This window comes from Eleutherodactylus coqui, chromosome 4, assembly GCF_035609145.1.
Source record: "Eleutherodactylus coqui strain aEleCoq1 chromosome 4, aEleCoq1.hap1, whole genome shotgun sequence".
Classification (NCBI taxonomy): Eukaryota; Metazoa; Chordata; class Amphibia; order Anura; family Eleutherodactylidae; genus Eleutherodactylus; species Eleutherodactylus coqui.
Genome location: NC_089840.1, coordinates 37,288,960 through 37,308,930, shown reverse-complemented (window position 1 = coordinate 37,308,930; position 19,971 = coordinate 37,288,960). Strand labels below are relative to the sequence as shown.

Sequence of the window (19,971 nt, the reverse complement as noted above, 5' to 3'; positions counted from 1 at the left end):
TGACTTCATCATTTACTTGGATTTTTAGAAATAGATATCTCCCATTTTTGTCTGTCTCAGAGGCCAAAAGCTTATGTCGTAAACGCTTGTGTATTGTTATGGATGTGCCTCCTGCTTTTTTCGTCGGTGTGGGCTATGATACCAAGAGGTATAATGACGATATCTACATTTAGGCACCTTAGAGTCCTGGAAGTGAGTTTCCTGTAGGAAGACTATCATTGTCTTTTTGCGGTGGAAGTGATCTAGGATCTGCCCCCTCTTGGCCGGTTTATTTACCCCCCTCGCGTTAAAGGTGCTAAAGATAAGGTCAGCCATCTTGTTGGATTATGGAGTGTCTCGGCTGAAGTCAGTTGTAAAGGGGTGGGTGGGGGGTGGTTAGAGGGGGGGGGAGGAGAAGGGTAGGGAACAAGAAGGCATAGTGTTAAAGATTAAAAAAATACATAGAGAGAAGAGAAAAATAGAGCAAGAAAGGCTTGTCAGTTGAAGCCTTGTGCAGCGCTGAGTGGTCGCGCATGCTTTCTGGGTGGACTGCTGGCTTGAACATTACCAGCATTCGTAGTAATACTCTACATTTAAAGTGTGGGGAAGAATATCAGTGGGGCATGATGTATAGAAATAGGAAAGAGGAATGTAAAGAGAAACATTCTGCAACCAAAGTTAGCAACTGTTAACCCAGGGGAGGGTCTCACGGGCCCGACCCAATAACGAAGGGGTCAGTCCAGGAAGCTCAGCATCTTCTCCGCCTCTGTGGGCGGTCTCGCATGTCACTTCTACCGCGGGTACATGGTAAGTTATGTGGGGGGGTCAATTTATCATTGCATCCTCTCACGCGAAAGCCGAAGCAAGGATGGAGGGGTCTAAGTCTCTTTGGTGTTCTGAGCTCAGCTGAGCCGCTACTGAGAGAGTCCAGTTGAAGAGTTTGCCAACCCCTCCAAATACGTTCCCCATAGACTCAGGTGTTCCTGTCTGCACGGGTTCGTTTATCACATTGAGCTTTAGGTTGCATGGTCTGCCACTGTTCGTGTCTTGGGGGGGCCAAAACCATAGGGAATATGGGCCAGTCCGGAAGGGCTATCATTGGTAGTTGTGAAGTCCCCAAGAAGTTGGGGAGGTCACCCAGATTACGGAAAACTGCCGTTTTTCCGTCTTTTGTGGCGGACAGTGAGAAGGGGAACCCCCATCTGTATAGGATCCCCTGAGCTTTCAGCGCCATCAGGAGAGGTCTGAGGGCTCCTCTCATGCGCAGGGTATGACGTGCCAGATCTTGGAGGAGTATGACAGGTCTGCCGTTATGGTGTAAGTCCCCTCTTTCCCTGGCCTTTCGGAGGATTGCGTCCTTATCCTTATAGAAATGAACTCTGCATATGACATCTCTGGGCCTGTTGGGTTCAGTAGCCCTAGGTCCCAGGGCTTTATGGATTCTGTCCATTTCCACAGGACTTTCCCCTGGCCGTTCCAATAGTTGTTGAAAGAAAGTTTGTGTCCTCGCATCTAGGTGCTGCCCCTCGACTTCCTCCGGCAGACCTCGTATTCGGAGATTTAGTCAGTTCCTGTTTTCTAGATCATCGATGTACACAATAAGGCCAGTGATCTGGTCAGCCTGTGCTTGTATTGTTTGTCTGAGTCTCTAATATGGCTGCCATGCCCTCCTGGGCGTCTTCTACTTGCAGTATTCTGTGGCCTAGATGTTGTATATCTGAGCGTATGCTATCTAGAGCTTGTTTGTTAGAAGATTCGAGCCTCTGGAAAAGTTTGTTTAGCTCGCTCTTTGTATCGCCATTATGTGGCTCTTCCATGCATCGTCGCCTGGTTTATTTGGGGAGCCTCTGGTCCCTTTAAGGGTAAGGCTAGCTGCAGTGCTGGGCATGGGGGAATGTGTTCACGTGGGACTACCACTCCTATCAGCCATGGGGGTCTGTGTTGGGGGAGACGGTGAGCTGTATTGCGTACAGGGGCTGCTGCCCGGTGTGTTCTCACTGCATCCACGCTCGAGCTGTCTCCTCCGCTCCAGCCGTTCTGATGGTGAGGGATCCATGCTGCTCTCCCCTCTCGCTGTTCTGCCGTTAGCTGGCATTCCCTTGTCAGTCACCTGCGGGGTGCTAGCCCCGGAGTGCTGAGCTGCCGGTGTGTGTGGAGACTGTTCCGGCGCCCGCGCTTCTGCCGGCGCCATCTTGGTTCCCGCGGTCTTCTCTCACGCTCCGCCAAAGTACCGCTCAAAGGCGCCTCCTTTGCCCACCGGGGTGCAGGACTGTGACCAGGGAGGTCTTCTCTTCCCCATATGTTCGGGGATCTTCTTCTGTCGCTCGCCGGTGCCTCGGCTGCAGAAAGGGTAGGAGACGCAGGAGCTTGCCTGAAGTGCAACTTATCCCGCCATCCGCTTGGCCACGCCCCTAAAACTCATTATTAAATGTGAAAAAATTATGGTTTAACAAGAACTCCACTGCTAATAAGATGAATTCTTTTGTGTAGTTACTGTGATTATTTAAATGATATTTAACTGACATTAATTCTGCATGGTGTGGTATGCTCGAATATAAGTCCACAACGTCACAAATAATCCAGCAGGTGTTATTGCTCCATGTAAAATCCCGTAATTGCTGCATAACAGATCTGCTATCCTGTAGAAATCCAATCACAGAAAACGGACATTACTTACTGAGTGAGGAGTGCATACAGATTCATCCTCTCACCATGCAGGTAACTGACTACCAAATGGAGGAGCAAATAACACCTGTGCAGGACACCGATAAGACAGCCACTCACACTGCCTCTTGATAATAAGGGGGGTGGCTGCTTGGCGTATACTCCTACCCCTGAAGAAATCCAGGTGCAATTTTCACCAATGGTTGCAGGGAGCGATCCACCCATGCACTAAGGCGTTCACAAGGTGAATCGATCCCTGCAACTATGGGACGAAAAGGGGGAGGAAACTTATTCTTGTGAAGTTTGGGTAAACCGTGGAAAATCGCCAATGCCGGATTATCCGGACAGAGAAAGGATATTTCTTTTTCCTCCCAAACTCCCAATGTTAGACCTAGATTCAAAAGATCCTTTAACTTCTTCAAACAATCTTGCATAGGATTATTGACCAATTTTCTATAGATTTTATCATTAGATAGAATAAGATTGATCTGGGTGGCATAGAAGGTGGAATCCATAACCGTAATATTGCCCCCTTTATTTGGTTTTCTAATTACTAAGTTCCTATTAGATGATGATTCTTTTAGTTCTTTTCCTTCTTTATAGGTTAGATTGTCTTTCTTATCCTGATTTCATTGGTTTCTTTTTTGAGTTTCAGCAATTCTTTTTCATAGACAGTTTGGAAATCATCCATATATTTCGATCTTTCTTCTAAAGGATAGAATTCTGTGTTAGGAATATTGAACTTGATTTTATTCATCTCTCTTTCCTCTTTTACATTATGGCTTTCTTTCTCCAGTTGCATGAGATCCAAGATGGCCATGATTTCTTTAAAGGTTTTACCTTCAAAGTTATTCTATAATAATTACTATAATTACTGTTAGTAGAATAGACAGTTCATGCTAGTACAATTACACCATGGCAAGTTTGTTTTTTCTATTTAGTTTAATGTTTTGATACATAAAATTGACATAATACCGTAATGCAATAATACTTGACAATATTTGATGGTATAAGATGTTAATTGCATTACTACAAAAATAAAACACATTTTGAACCATAATAATGAGTTATTTACAAATCTCGGGAGCCCCGATGGACTCTCGATTTTCTCCTACTATCGCTAATTTAACCATGAGTTACTGGGAATCTTTGTTTATTTTTTGTGAAAACAATCCATTTGGAAGCCGCATGGTGTGGTTTGCACGATATATCGATGACATAATTGTCATATGGGAAAATAGCCTAACAAACACTCATGAAGTGGAAATAAACGCATTTCTTAAATACATTAACAACAATTTGATGAGATTAAAATTCACAGGAGAGAAAAAGGATAATGAAACCCCTTTTCTGGATTTAATGTTGATAGGGAACAAGATAACAGGCAGAATAGAATTTAAATCTTACAGGAAAGAGACAGAGGGAAATACCATTGTCCACGCAAAAAGCGGACATCCAGACCATGTCAAGAGAGCTATACCTGGAGGGGAATTGATTAGAGCCCGAAGAGCCTGTTCTTCACAAAAAGATTATAAAATGACTGAGATTGAGATCACTAGACTCACAGAAAGCGGTTATAACAAAAATCATCTCAAGAAAGTTTCACACAAAATAAGTAAAATAAATAGAGATGAATTGTTTAAAAAACAAACAATAAAAAATCTAATTAGTTAGTTTTTTCCACTACCTATAGTCAGGAATTTCGCACTATTAAAAGAATCTTCATAAAAATTTCTCCCTGTACCATGCCAAGATAAGGTCACAAACGATATCCGGAATAATGGGGTAAGAGTAGTAGCCAAAGGAAACAAAAACCTTGGAAACCTCTTATCCCCAAGTTTCTTAAAAGATACAGGAGATATCAATCCCTGGTTACCTTATAAAGGGTTCGCTAAATGCGGACACACAAGATGTAGTACATGTCACTTGGCTAAAAAATGTAGTCTATTTAGCAATAGTTCTAAAACTAGAGAATTTTCCATTTAAACAGTATATTAAAGGGGTTGTCCTGCGCCGAAACGGGTTTTTTTTTTTTTCAACAGCCCCCCTGTTCGGCGCGAGACAACCCCGATACAGGGGTTAAACAAGAACACCGGACAGCGCTTACCTGAATCCCCGCGCTCCGGTGACTTCTTACTTACCTGCTGAAGATGGCCGCCGGGATCTTCTCCCTCGGTGGACCGCAGGGCTTCTGTGCGATCCATTGCCGATTCCAGCCTCCTGATTGGCTGGAATCGGCACGTGACGGGGCGGAGCTACAAGGAGTCGCTCTCCTGCACGAGCGGCCCCATTCAGAAAAGAAGAAGACCCGGACTGCGCAAGCGCGTCTAATCTGGCGATTAGACGCTGAAAATTAGACGGCTCCATGGAAACGAGGACGCTAGCAACGGAACAGGTAAGTGAATTTCTGATAACTTCTGTATGGCTCATAATTAATGCACAATGTACATTACAAAGTGCATTAATATGGCCATACAGAAGTGTATAGACCCACTTTGTTTCGCGGGACAACCCCTTTAACTGCAACTCAACCAATGTAATTTATATTATATCATGTGAGAAATATGTTGGCTGCACAGTACGCAAACTAAGAACCCGTATAACTGAATACATCAGGCATATTAAGAATCACAATGCGGGAAATTCTGGTGCAGTCAGACATTTCTTAGAGGAACATGAAGGGAACATGGAAAGTTTTGTATACTTTGGTATTGAAAGAGTTAAAAATAAGAGGAAACAAAATGTGGACAAAATATCTGTTCTTAAACGAGAAGGCTTTTGGACCTTAACCTTGGATACTAGGTTTTCTAAAGGACTTCATTGCCAATTCATATTACATTGCCAATGTTTTTTACTGTCCTGGTACCATCATATCAATTTAGTCATATCTATTAATTTTACTCTCTCTATTTACCACTTATATATAATTGTTATCTTTATTATAATATAGGAAAATATGCTCGTTATGTATTTAATCTCTTAACGCATCCTCAAACTATGTATTTCTATAATGTATTCATCTAATATGGTTATCACTGACCTTAAAGGAACAAGGCACTAAACCAGTCATTTAGTTTATAAGGGGTTACTAATCAGCTGATTTTTTTTTTTTTAAATTAGATATGTTATTTAAATGAACAAGCAGTGACGTGATGTATGAGGTGATCAAGGCTCAAACCGAGCTGAAACGCGTCCTCCATGTTTCTGATTTTATAAAGCAAATTTTCAAATAAAGAGGAGATTTTATTCACCAAAGTCCAAGTTCCCATTTATCTGGATGCATTCTAGTGTCCATCAGGGAAGCAATGAAAGTGCTGAGCCTCTTGACAGCCTGCATACAATTAGTTCCATGGGCGCAAGCCCATACCCACCAGCTACAGCAGTTCATCCTCGCCCGGTGGGACAAACGACAGACTTTCCTAGACAGAAAAGTGAGCCTGTCGATCCAGGTTAAACAGTCCCTGCATTGGTGGACTTTACAGAGTAACCTGAGCAAGGGTACCTCTTGGTCACGAGAACCCTCCATATCCGTCACAACGGATACTAGCATGACCGGGTGGAGATCACAGGTAGCAGACATGACCCTGCAGGGAACCTGGGATTCCCAAATAGCCACACGTTCATCTAACTATAGAGCGATGTGGGAGACCCTTTGTGCGGCAGAACCCCACCTAAAAAGAAGGCATGTCAAAATCCTAATCGATAACGTGACAGCCCTGTCATTTGTTCATCACCAAGGATACTCCACTGGGTGGAATCCAGTGGAGGCAACCACAGATCGTTCTGTTTGCCACAAAGGCAAATTCAAAATGCTGGGACTTTTATTCCCTCAACCCAAGGGACAACCCATGCGGGGTAGACGCCCTGTCTCAAAAATGGGACATGGACTTGGCTTACGCGTTCCCTCCCTTCCCCCTGATCCCGTACATCCTCAAAAAGATTCAGGTCAGCTGGGCAGACGTAATCTTAGTCGTCCCCATGTGGGACAAGAGACCCTGGTATCCCTTATTGAAGGCCCTAGCAATCCAGGGTCCATTCCAACTGCTGGCCAAGCAAGATCTCCTTGTCCAGGGCCCACTAATGTACTCGGGGGTTGAAAAACTGAAGCTAGCAGCCTGGATGCTGAAGGCGTAATTCTTCAGGGGAAGGGACTTTCGCAAAAAGTAATCACCACCTTGTCTAAAAAGTCGCAAACCCGTAACCACAGCCATTTACACTAAAGTGTGAAAGAAGTTCTCAGAGTTCCGTAACGTAGACCCAAGCAAAGTTCCAAGTGTAGATATACCTGTAATCTTGGAATTCTTGCAAAAAGGCCTTAGCCCGAGAACTCTTAGGGTTTAGGTCGCAGCTTTAGGATCCTATTTGGATTTTCCCTTAGCGGAGCACCGCTGAGCCCATAGATTCCTTAACGGAGCAGACAGACTTCGACCCTTCATTAGGGGAACATTTCCCACATGGGACCTGAACTTAGTCTTAAATAGCTTCTGCAAACCACCCTTTGAACCTCTCTGCCAACTTCCCGTAAGGTTGCTTACGTTAAGTTTCCCTCCTAGTCGCCATAACCTCACCCTGAAAAGTAGAACTACAGGCCTTATGCTGTGTCGAGCCACACATGCGGGTACAAGATGATAGAATCACCTTTCATCTAGATCCAGCTTTTCTCCCAAAAGTAGTGTCAAAATTCCACAGAGAGCAGACAATCACCCTACCTCTTTTTGCCAGAACCCCTGCAACGACAGAGAGTTCCATAGCTTAGATGTTAGAAGAGCTGTTCTAACATACCTAGAGGCTACTTGTTCCATTCGAAAACATAGCAACCTCTTTGTCCAATTTCAGGGGCCGGGCAAAGGAAAGACTGCATATAAAAGTACCATTGCCAGATGGATCAGGATGGCCATCCAGGAGGCGTACAAAGCTAGGGGTCTCGGTTCTCCGGGAAAAATTAAAGCCCATTCCACTCGATTCCTCTCCTCCTTATGGGCAGAGAAAACCCAGGCCTTCGCTGAGCAAATCTGCAAGGCGGCTACCTGGTCCAGTCTGCATACTTTCATAAAACATTATAGGGTTAATGTACAGTCGGACAAGGACCTGGGATACGGACGGAAAGTCCTCCAGGCAGTAGTCCCGCCCTAAGTCACCTATAATTTGGTATTGCTCCATTGTAAATGGGGCCGTCGGGATGACGACCAGGAAATATACGGATTACTTACTGGTAGTCCTTTTTCCGGGAGTCATCACGACGGCCCTTAGTTCCCTCCCTCATAGAATATCTGTGTTCTTTTTCAATGTAAATATGACCGAATAAAGGTAAATTTTGGTTCAGTAAACATTGTCCACCGTAATAATTTGAAAGTCACTGAGGAATGGTGGAAAGTGAGGTGCTTTTAAGGGCTCTTCCTGTCCCTACCGAGGTCAGAGGGCAACCTCCATTGTAAACGGGGCTATCGTGATGACTCCCGGAAAAAGGACTACTGGAAAGTAATCCGTATATTTCAGTTTTCAGTTTAGTGACAGTCTGGTCCCGCTCGCTCCTCGCTCCAGACCCAAGACGGCATTATCCACCATTATTACTATATATTATAAAGTGCCATTAATTCCTGAGTACTGTACGTATGAGAACAAGGGGTTAATACATTACATATGATAAACAGGAACCGTATACATGATACAGCGGGAGAGGATGCTGCCCCAAGGGCCTACAAGACGAGGGGAAGGAGACGGCCGGGGAGGGTGGAAGCTGCTCATGTTGTGGCCGAGAAAGCTTGGAGACAATTGTGTGAACAAATTAGAGGAGAGCAGAGAAGGAGATCTTACAAGGAGCTGTTATATGTAATGTAGTATCCCGGAGCATAGACTAGTACATCATACATTAGTATATGGATATTATATCACACAAAGACTTGTTATATGTAATGTAGTATACCGGAGCACAGACTAGTACATCATACATTAGTATATGGATATTATATCACACAAAGACTTGTTATATGTAATGTAGTATCCCGGAGCATAGACTGGTACAACGAACATTACACTGTGCTGCAAATTTTTAAAAAGTTTTTGTAGCAGTAAGTAATTGATATGTTTCTGTAAAATTAAAACCTACTGATTATGCTGGTAAAACTGAATAATAGCAGCATGTCTCATTTTCAATTTATTTAACTCCTTAAGGCCCATTTACACTGGAGAAGTGTCGGGCAAACGATGCCTGACACTCGTCCCTGTATCCCCGCGCTCCCAGTGCTGGCTTGCACATGGAGCGCCCAGCCGGGGGGCTGGTTAGTACAGGAGATTTCTCTCCTCTCGCTCCCCCGCCCCTCTCCATTGAGATACACAGCGGCCGTTCGCTATGGAACGGCGGCTGTTTAAACTTAACGATGAGCTTCATCGCTCATCTTTTAGCAGCATAAAAGATCAGCGGGAGGGAGAGGAGAGACCCCCGTCAGCTGTGCGGGCCCCGTGCAAGAGCATGGGAGCAAAGAGACACAGGAACGAGTGTCCTGTGTAAATGGGCCTTTAGCGGCCAATTTGTTTTTTTTTTCTCAAAATTTTTTTAACTCCTTTTATTTATCCATCGACGTCACTGTATGGAGGCTTTTTTTTTTGTGGGACGAGTTGTATTTTTCAATGGTGCTATTTAATGTACCATATAATGTACAGAAACACTTTTAAAAAGTTCTAAGTGTAGTAAAATGAAAAAAAAACACGACAAAATTCCCCCATCTTTCAGTGCGTCTTGTTTCTACGGCGCTCAAACTGAAACAATAATGACATGATAACCTTATTCAATTGGTCAGTTCAATTACTAAACTTATGTGGCATGTGTTTTTTTTAATTTTTGCTGTAGTACTTTTTATTTTTTTAAGACATTTATTTTTTACAATTATTTTCTGCCACCATCTTCTGCGCGCAATAATTTTTTATTTTTCCGTCCACATATTTGTGCAAGGGCTCATGTCTTGCGGGACGTCCTGGTGTTTGTGTTAGAACTATTTTGGAATACATACTACTTTTTGATCACTTTTTATCGTTTTTTTTTCTTGGAGATAGAATGACCAAAAAAGCGCATTTCTAGTGTTTTTAATTATTTTTCAGATGACTTTCCCTGTGCGGGATAACTAATGTGTTACTTTGATAGATCATACTTTTACGGACACAGTGGTACCAAACATGTATTCTTGTTTTATAATTTTGATTCTTTTATTTAGTCTAACTAATGATCTGTAAAAGCACAGTTCATAAATTATAACTTATTGGTGGATGATCCGCAGTCTTTCCGCCGCATGGAGACATCCCCTATATGTTACATAAACCTACCCTTATAGTGTTCAGCCAGCATGCGGCGTGTAACAGTGATTGCGAAATAGTTGTGCAATCCCTTTTGTTCTGATTTGTGTCATTTAACTTCCTGCAGGTCCTCGGAGTCTCACATTACGACTTTCCCTTGTTGCTGCTGCTCTGGCTGTAGTGATACTTCTCTTTGCTCTGTAAGTCCATTTTAAGGAGTTTTATCTCCTACTTAAAAATATAAGGTTACTATCTGACAGAAAACTCCAAGGGAGACATAATCTACAAGATCTGTAATCTGTTCTGTTATTAGTGTTGTAAGAGGAAGAACATGACCGCGTCCAAGGATGGAGAGAGGAAGCAGATGGATGGTCACTCAGAAGAGAATGGACATCCTCCAAGAGCCGATCAATCAGGTGCCGTTATATTCAGTGTTGTACTTTACAAGTGTTGAGCAGCAGGCGAAGTACATCTGTAAAACCACTACAGGAAATGTGCATGCAGGATTAAAAGTCTAACATTGACTTGCAGGAATGCTGCCTTCCAATAGGTGACGCTGCAGAGGTATTGTTCCATTCTCTTATTTGCATAAATTTCCCAGTGGAGCATGGGTGCTCATATAAGTCTCACTAGGTGCTCTCCCTAAGGAGAAATCATACCCTTCATGACCCAAAGGAATATGGATGGAAGGATGGAGCTGCAGGGGTTCATCAAGCGGGAAATGTCACTATAACAGGACTGATCTCCGTTGTTCTGTACAGCCGCCATGCTCCTAATCCACTGCTGTGATTAGTTAGTGACCCCTCTGCCTGCAGCCACTGACCCCAGAATATGCTGTATGACCGTCATACTGATGATATAACTGCTTCCTTCTAGATCCTCCTGATGTGACCGGAGAACTTCTGGACTCCCAGGATTCCCAAGAGATGAATGATTCCAGGATCTCTGCAGCATGAATGGCTCCATCGTGTGGATACATCGTTCATCCTGTTCATCTAAGGTGTGTATGTATATACATAATCTGTCAGCTTCTAATGAGAATCTGCACAGAGAGAATGTGTGTTTTGGGTGGTTGTGTAAAGCATGTTTGGTCTGACATCATGGCCATTCTGCTGTGTAACTAAATGCAAGTCTGCTGTTTAGCCAAAGACTGTCCTGATGAATCAGCAATAGTTATATAGCGCTGAGCAAACATGTTGACAGGAAAGAAGATAGAAAATCATTACTTATAAGGCTGCCTGTCCATGGGCGTTGCGAGCCGCCACCCGGGAGCAGGAGCCTGCAGAGGGATCTCTGCGGTCAGCCTATCTGACAGACTGACCGTGGAGAATCGCAGCAATTCGCAGTATGCTGTGAATTGCGGGCCGCTAGCGGAGAATCGTAGTGATTGTCTGCTCGTGGACAGGGGGAAGCGCTCTCAATAGCAACGCTATGGAAAGCGTGCATTGCGTTTCCCGCGGACGGATTATCGCCTTGGAGCGAAATTCAAAAATGCCCGTGGATAGGCAGCCTAAGTCAAGCCACTTGCAGTAGTAGCTAATAACAGAACTAAAAACCACAGCTAGTCAGAGACTCTCAGAGCCAACCATTAGGCTAACAATGAGAGTTACACCCAGTGGTGGCTAGACAAACCGGCATCGGTGGTCTTCTATTACAAAGTATTAAAAGTATAAACGTATACCTTCAGTCTTTATTCACATAAACCTGTTTCGAAATTAGCAGGTTCTCTTTTTGTTATCACATAATTGTGTTTAGGTAGTGGGTTCCATACACCATTTTTTGTCTCAAAGTATTTTATTGAAGTTTTCATTATGACTAAAGATGAGCGAACACCAAAATGTTCGGGTTCGCGTTATTCGAAACGAACTTCCCGCGATGTTCGGGTGTTCGTTTCGAATAACGAACCCCATTGAAGTCAATGGGCGACCGGAACATTTTTGTATTTCGCCGATGCTCGCTAAGGTTTTCATGTGTGAAAATCTTGGCAATTCAAGAAAATGATGGGAACGACACAGCAACGGATAGGGCAGGCGAGGGGCTACATGTTGGGCTGCATCTCAAGTTCACAGGTCCCACTATTAAGCCACAATAGCGGCAAGAGTGAGACCCCCCCCCCCCCCCGCACTGTCAGCATAACGATCGTTCTCCTCTGCCACAGCTGTAACAGCTGTGGCAGAGAAGAACGATGTTAGCCCATTGAATTCAGTGGAGCCGTCAATACAGCCGACTCCACTGAATGCAATGGGCTGCCGGCGATCGCGGGATGAATTGTCGGAAAGGGGTTAAATATATAAGCCCTTCCCTGCAATTCATCCAGAAATGTGTAAAAATAAAAAATATATATATACTCACCTGGTGCCAGCAGACGGAGTTCAGCGCAGCAGGCTGCAGTTCTCCTGAACTGCTCTGAACAGCTGTGAGTAGTATTCAGCAGCCGGGGATTTAAAATCCCCGCCTGCTGAATAAGATGCCTCTGATTGGTCACAGCCTGACCAATCAGAGGCCAGCCCTCACTCACACCCATTCATGAATTCAACCAATCAGAGGCATCTTATTCAGCAGGCGGGGATTTTAAATCCCCGGCTGCTGAATACTACTCACAGCTGTTCAGAGCAGTTCAGGAGAACTGCAGCCTGCCGCGCTGAACTCCGTCTGCTGGCACCAGGTGAGTATATATATATTTTTTATTTTTACACATTTCTGGATGAATTGCAGGGAAGGGCTTATATATTTAACCCCTTTCCGACAATTCATCCCGCGATCGCCGGCAGCCCATTGCATTCAGTGGAGTCGGCTGTATTGCCGGTTCCATTGAATTCAATGGCAAACATCGTTCTTCTCTGTCACAGCTGTTACAGCTGTGGCAGAGAAGAAGGATTTGTCTTCTATATGTTCTCAATGGGGTTGGCGCTGCTGCCGCCGGCCCCATTGAGCGCATATAGAAAAGATTTCTCAGGGAAGAAAGTTAAAGTAACCCGAACATCCGAACATCGTGTGGTGTTCGTTACGAATAACGAACATCCCGAACACCCTAATATTCGCCCGAGCATCAAGCTCGGACGAGTACGTTCGCTCATCTCTAATTATGACATAAATGAAACTATAGTAAATTCCGCATGCAGGGGGCATCTGGATATCAATGAAAAAAACGGAAAAGAAGTTACAGACAGAAAAACAGAATCCACACAATCTGTCGGTGTATGGAGTTGGCCACTATAATCCTAGATCTCCCCATCCCCTCTCCTCTCCCCTCCTCCTCCTGAATGCTATACATATCACTCATCACACCTTTCTCCTCTCTCCTCCGTCCCCTCCACCAACCCCCTCTCCTTGGCCACATCCCCCTCAATTCGGCCATCTCTTTGTGTATTCAAATCTGTTGTCATCCCTCTCCCTCTAAGGTGACAGGGACGGGGGACACAGGGACGGGGGACAATCAGTCCTTGTCTGATGCCTCATATGCTGAGAAGCTTATTTAAGCCTGGTATATCTAACGCAATCCTATGGCAGCTTCCAAGGGCGGAAATTCCGCGGGAAATCCCGCTGCGGAATTTCCGCCTGTCTGCAGACAGCCTAAAACTTATTACTTAAGTATTTTCCTTGAGTAACCAAGTATTTTGAGAAGGCCAGTGCAGCTGTGCCAAATGAAATGGAACCCTTGCATATAAAGTATCAGCATGTTTTAGGCTCGTTACTTGACCAGTTCAGTGATAGATTTAATCAATTTAGAAGCCTAGAACAGACCATGAAAATAATTAAGCATCCTGATGTAGTCGTCTACAGTAGTTTGGAATTAAATGGTTTCCAATGGATGCAAATTGATGATTTGGAGATGTAGCTTGCAGAATTTCAAGACAGCATCTGGGCTCAGGTGTTTGTCAACTTGACGTCAAAGCTTGAGAATCTGGAAAGGTGCCGCTTGGAGAATCAAGAGGAGTGCCACTACGAACAGGAGATTTGGAGTGCCTGGAACCGATTACCAGACACTTTTAGCACCCTGAAAAATATGGCAATGGCTTTACTCACAATTTTTCCCTCTAGTTACTTTTGTGAGGCCTTATTCTCAGCATTAAATAATATCAAAACCAACAAAAGAAACAGACTGACAGATGAAGTTAGTAGCGCTTGATTGGGCTTGAAGTGTACAAAATACCAACCTTCAATTGAAGATTTAGCCAATGAAATTCAGCAACAAAAAAGTCACTAATAGGCAGGTTAGTTAAAGAATTCCCCCTCCCCTCACTTATCTCAGTTCACGGCATCCCACACAAGTTTAATATCAAGACCAACAAAGGAAACCGACTGACGGATGAACAAAGTCACTAAGCAGTTAAATAATTAGTTTTGGGTTTATTAAATACAGTCATATATTACAATTATACTTTTTTGTTATTTAAACTATAAATATTGCAAATTTATGTTTTTTTTCTCGAAGTGGCACACATCCGAGTCATGCTCGGTTTTTGGGCGAATTTTGACACACCAAGCTCAAAAGGTTGCCCATTACGGAGCTAAGGGCTTTTATCGCCAGCGGATCAGGCTGCAGGACTGGAGGTCAGTGATGGAGCAGAGGTTTGTTGTTGAGGAGACTTCTGCTGTGGTTGGAGGTTCTCAAAACAGCTAAGGGCCCCTTCAGGAGAAAGTACTGTGTGCACTTTGTCCCTATATTTGAAGATGAGTTTAAAGGGAAGCTCCAACAGTACTGAATGCTCCTTTGTTGTAGAACCTCCAGATAGGGTTTAAGAACTCTTCCCTTGGCCAGAGTTTACGGAGCTAGGTTAGGAAACGGCTGGTATGCATGACCCTGGAATCTTAGGCTGGGAGAGGATCGGGCTGCCTGGAACAGTTGTTTCCGTGTGCGGTGGAAATGTAGCTTAAGTATTATGCCTCTTGGAGGGCCGCCAGGTTTATGGGCATATAAAGCTCTATGGACTCTATCCATTTCCAGACTTTCGGTTGGGATATCAGGACATAGCTCTTGAAATAGGGCAGTTACAGTCAGTTGTAGGTCTTTAATTGGTTCAGGGAGGCCTCGTATTCTTAAATTGTCTCGGCGGGCCCTATTTTCCGCATCCTCCAGCTTGTCATGAAGAAATTGTACTTCGCTATGAAGTTGCTCCACTTTTTTCTCATGGGACTCCAACACTAGTAGTATTGTCCATATGGTCCTCCGTCTCATGTTCGTTGACCTAATTCCCGGATTTCTTTAGTTAGTTTAGTGGTGATGTCTGCAGATGTTTTGGATAATTCTCTCTGTAATAAAGTTTGTATTTGAGAAAGAAAGGACTCTGAGTTCGAAGCACTTGCTGTTTCCAGTGGATTAGGAGTCGCTGGGGCTAAGTCAAGAGTAGGGGAAGCATTCCCAACAGATGAGCACGAAAGTCGTCCTAAGGGACTGGAGCAGATTGTAACTTAGTGGAGTGTGTGGTTGCTGAGTGAGCGCTGCCTCCTTGTTTTCCTGGCTTAAGCTGAGATGAACTCCTAGTTTAAAATTTTGTGTCATTCAGACTGAAAAGGGTGTAAGGATAAATAATTTATTGAAAATAGGGTCTCTTTATAAAAATATGCTCATCAAGGCGCTTGGCATTGATTTAACCTCACTGAGGTTCCATGTTCTCATGTAGGCTGCTAGGTTGTCCGCACCTAGCCACAAAGGTGCGCGGAACTAGGTCGGTGGCGAGTTTGCAGGTTTTAATTAGTCGAGTGATTTTTTTGTATTAAATACGTTTATTTTATATATGGGAGGAGAAGCAGGTTGTATAGAGTTACATGTATTGCATTTACTACATTTAAGGCTGCCTGTCCTCAGGCAATAGTTCATTGCATTACGCGCAGCGATAATCCGGCCGCGGGTAACACAATAAATGCTTTCCATAGCGTTGCTATTGAAAGCGCAGCCCGATGTCCACAAGCGGAGAATCATAGCGATTCTCCGATCACGGGATTCAAATTGCGGCATGCTGTGAATTGCCGCAATTTTCCACGGTGAGCCTATCTGTCAGATACGCTCAGCGCATAGACCTGACAGCTCTGCCCCTGCTCCCCCGCGGCGGAATATCGCTAGCGATATTCCGTCATGGCCGTGGTAAGGTTGGGACATTGAAAACCGATATATCGCTAATGCTTTGGCGATATTGTTATGTCCGATATATCGGTAACATCGATAGTGTAAGGTGATATAATATCGATTTTTGTAAAGCAGTAGCGTGTCTTGTGGTCCGGTGACCAGATTGTCTTTCTTTACATTCTGCCCTTTCCTTTGTGTTGGTACAGGATGTAGTTTTCCTCGAGGCTCTAATGAACTTATAAACAAGTTCTAGAAATTTTTGGAAAGTGTGAGGTGACTGTCACCAATAAGGTTTGCTCCAGGCAAAGCGACTCTCAGAAACAGTGGGGTCTTCGGCCCCTTTTCCACATGTGTTTGGTCATCGCGTTAGACGCAGGCTCTGAACGCTTGTGTCTAACGCGATGGCTGTGGGCAATGCTTTCTAAATGAAAGCATTGCCACATGTAGATGGAGGGCTGCGCTAAAGCGTCTAAAGCAAACACAGTGCCCAAAGAAAAGATAGGCGACCCATCTAATGCAATTACAATTGCGTTCGGGCACTGCGGTCGCATTACCAGGCCCTGTATTTTTTACAAGTTGCCATGGAGACCGTTGGTCCCTCAGCGGCAACTTGAAAAAAGTGCATGGCACGCAGCCCCACAAACGAACATACACAGAGATCACGCTCACATCCCGTCAGGTCCAGCGTCAATCTTCTGGCTTCCGTAGCTCGCAGGACCTTGTTTCAGTGTATTTGTTGGCTCATTAGATAACGTTTATTGGGGCCAATGATAAAAAAAAAAAAACTCTTTTCATATACCTAATTTTAATTATATGTTTCATCTGTAATTTTTTATTTTCATTTGTAACTATATTTTCATGATATTATTAGTTATAAGTTATGAATAAATTCAACAGTTTAAAGTTTTAAAAGAAAACTATAATTTTTTTTTGTTGATTGTGTCGCTTTATTAACCCTCGACCTGTTTTATTTTTATACAGTATTTTAAAAAGTCGATATATAGAAATATCGATAGTTTTCCACCGATATTTTATAATGATCGATAGTTTGTCCTGCGATGGTCGATACTATCGAATATCGATATTTTTGTGTTGATGTCCCAACCCTAGGCTGTGGACAGGGGTCTTAACAGTATTGAAGTGTGAATATACAATGGTTGCAATACCAGGTCCGGCCACTAGATGGGGGCGGAGTGCTTAATATATTGCCAGCAGCTGAAGTTGTGCAGTGATGTTACAGCGCCCGTTCAGAGTTTCGGTGTCCCTGCTCACTGCACGTCCGGGTGCTCTACTCACCACCTTAATGACACCTGGATGTCCCCCCACCGTGGATCAGTGAGTACAGTTCGGCCTGTTGTCTCTGGGAGCAGAGGTCTCTCACTGCAGTCGGGTATTCAGCGGGGGGAGGTGGAGGAGAAGCCTCTTGCCAAGGGCGGGCTCCAATGCTCTGATTGCCGCAATGGGAGTCTAGAGATCCTCGCTTCTATCTCCTGCTGCGCTATGGGTGCCTCCAGTTACTGCCGCTGGCTAGCTGTTTACTCGCCGCTGCACAAGTGTAGTCATCATAAATTGAGGCTGTGGCTTCAGGCCTACAAGTATTTTCCTTAGGTCTTTGGAGCTCTGGAGAGTGTATTCACCTGCAGTGCTGACACCAGCGGGCTCCCTGGTGTGTATTTTGGCGTTATAGGATGCTACTTATGGGGGAATATACTCCTTAACCCCTTAGTGACCAAGCCTGTTTGCGCTTTAATGACCAGACCAAATTTTGGAAATCTGACATGTGTCACTTTGACATAGCATAACTCCGTAAAGGTTTTGCATATCCAAGCGATTCTGACATTGTTTTTTGCCATATGTTGTACTTCATTCAGGTGGTGAAAATAGTCCGATAGAATTTGTGTATATTTATTAAAAGCGCCAAAATTGGGAAACTTTTGAAAAAAATTTCATTTTTTCACATTTTCAACTGCGATATCTCAAATATGTGCAAACATACTGTACAAATTCTTGATAAGATATATATTTCCATCTGTTTACTTTATTCTGGACGCACATTAGATAAAGTTCAGGTTTTTTTTAACCATTTAAGAGACGTGCAAATTTAACATTGATTTTCAGCATTTTGAGGAACACTTTATTTTCCGGCACCAAGCCAAGATTACAAAGGCTCATAGGTGTCAAAATAATAGATACCCCCCACAAATGACCCCATTTTAAAAACTACACCCCTTAATGTAGTCACTGAGGGGGGTCAGGAGTATTTTTACCTCACAGATTTTTTTCAGGAATTAATGCAATTTAGAGGAGAAAAAATAAAATTTCATGTTTTTGCAAATATGCCATTAAAAGATGGGATTTTTTTTCTATAATGCACATGAAAATGCGTATTTGCACCCAAAATGGATACCCCCGTTTGTCCTGTGTTCAGAAACATACCCATTGTAGCCCTAATCTTCTGTCCATATGCACAACAGGGTCCAAACCGAAAAGAGCAGACGGTGACTTTCAGAACAGTCATTTTGCTTGAAGGTGATTTCAGCTCCATTGCCCAATTGTAGAGCCCTTGATGGACGAAAACGACAGAGAACCCCACAAATGACGCCATTTTGAAAACTAGACCCCTTAACGAACTCCTCTAGGGGTGTACTGTGTATTTTGACCCCACGGTTTTTGAATGAATCTAAGCAAAGCAAAAGGAAAAAATTACGGTTTTCATTTTTTGGCAATCATGTCACTTTTAAACCCGTTTTTTTTTGTACAGCACACATATAAATGAAGACTTTCACCACAAAATAGATACCCCTGTTTGTCCCGTGTTCAGAAACATACCCATTGTGGCCCTAAAATTATGTCCGTATTCACAACGGGGCCCAAAACGAAAGGATCAGCCGGTGGCTATTAGAACAGACATTTTGCGTGAAGGCGTTTTAGGCCCCATTGCCCACTTGTAGAACCCTTGAGCAGCCAAAACGACAGAGGACCCCCACAAATGACCCTATTCTGAAAACTAGACCACTTAACACATTCATCTAGGGGTGTACTGTATATTTTAACCCCACAGTTTTTGAATGAATCTGAGCAAAGCAGATGGAAAAAATTACGATTTTAATTTTTTTGGCAGTTGTGTCATTTTAAAAACATTTTTTTTTGTATAGCGTACATAAGAATGAAAAAGTTCACCCCAAAATGGATACCCCCTTTTGTCCCGTTTTCAGAGACATACCCATTGTGGCCTTAATATTATGTCTGTATGCACAACGGGGCTCAAAAGGAAAGGCGCATAAAATTTCAACTGTCTTAAATTTTACGTAATCGCCATTATCTATTGGATAACGGCGATCATGTGACCGGGGACCGCTAACTGCGGCCCTCGGTCACTGCTCCAGGCTCTTGGCTACATTTAGTAGCCAGGAGACTTTGAATTTCCAGGGCCCTCAACATCTTTTGCGCTTGCTTCCGTCATTTTGCTAATGGGCACATGCGCCAAAGTTGGGGAAAGGTCCGTGGATAAAGATCCCGTCGGGGGACATCGCTGGAGGCCTTAGGTAAGTAATTTCACCTCCCCTCACGAATCTGATCTGTGATTGGAGGTGAAATTTTCACTTTTTTTTACTTTTACGTGATCGCTGTTTTCAATTGGAAAACGGCGATCACGTGACCAGGAACTGCGTTTTGCGGGCCTTGGTGAAATCTCCAGGCTCTCGGCTACATTTGGTAGCCAGTAGCAGGGAATTTTTAAATTACCCTGGCAATCTGCGCCTTTTGCACATGTGTCCGCCATCTTGGCGGCGGGCGCGTGCGCAGAAGCCGTGGTGAAGTCCACGGATAAATGCGGTGCCATAGGTACGGTATTTCATCTTCCCCCACGGATATGATCCGTGAGGGGAGATGAAACGTAAACTTTTTTATCTTTTTTTTTTTAACTTTTTAAAAACTTTTTTTTACTTTACATGATCACTGCTATCCAATGGATA

At 43.7% G+C, this 19,971-nt stretch overlaps 1 protein-coding gene across 4 annotated transcripts in view; it reads left to right on the top strand.

Annotated features, from left to right (window-relative positions):
* LOC136625227 (uncharacterized) overlaps positions 1 to 19,971 on the top strand; it is a 118,037-nt gene that overhangs the window by 70,074 nt on the left and 27,992 nt on the right. For 2 of the 4 annotated variants that reach the window (XR_010792514.1, XR_010792515.1), the window contains exons 4-6: positions 10,058 to 10,130; positions 10,244 to 10,346; positions 10,807 to 10,930. The exons of 1 other annotated variant lie outside the window; for it this stretch is intronic. The gene's annotated coding sequence lies outside the window, so the exon portion shown is untranslated. The remainder of the gene's footprint in view (positions 1 to 10,057; positions 10,131 to 10,243; positions 10,347 to 10,806; positions 10,931 to 19,971) is intronic. One more of the 4 variants, XR_010792516.1, reaches the window with a different exon arrangement.